Genomic DNA, 252 nt, shown 5'->3' with positions numbered 1-252 from the left:
GGTGGCACAGGGCAGCATGGAGCTGGAGCAGCCACCCTGTGCCCCACACTCCCACCTGCCTGCAGCGCCCAACAGCCTGCCCTGCCCTGCCTGCCCCATCTTGGGGCCTCCCTGGTTTCTCAGGGGTTGTTTTTCTTCCTACTCCAGCCTCCCAGCATGGCAGTAGCCACAAGGGCAGGACGTGCTGCCTATCTGATAGGAGCAGTCTCTCTTGGCACTGTGGCTGGGGGGCGAGGGGGCGCCGGACGGGGG

Source organism: Antrostomus carolinensis, unplaced genomic scaffold, assembly GCF_000700745.2.
Source record: "Antrostomus carolinensis isolate BGI_N321 unplaced genomic scaffold, ASM70074v2 scaffold32018, whole genome shotgun sequence".
Classification (NCBI taxonomy): Eukaryota; Metazoa; Chordata; class Aves; order Caprimulgiformes; family Caprimulgidae; genus Antrostomus; species Antrostomus carolinensis.
This window is presented reverse-complemented; position numbering follows the sequence as displayed.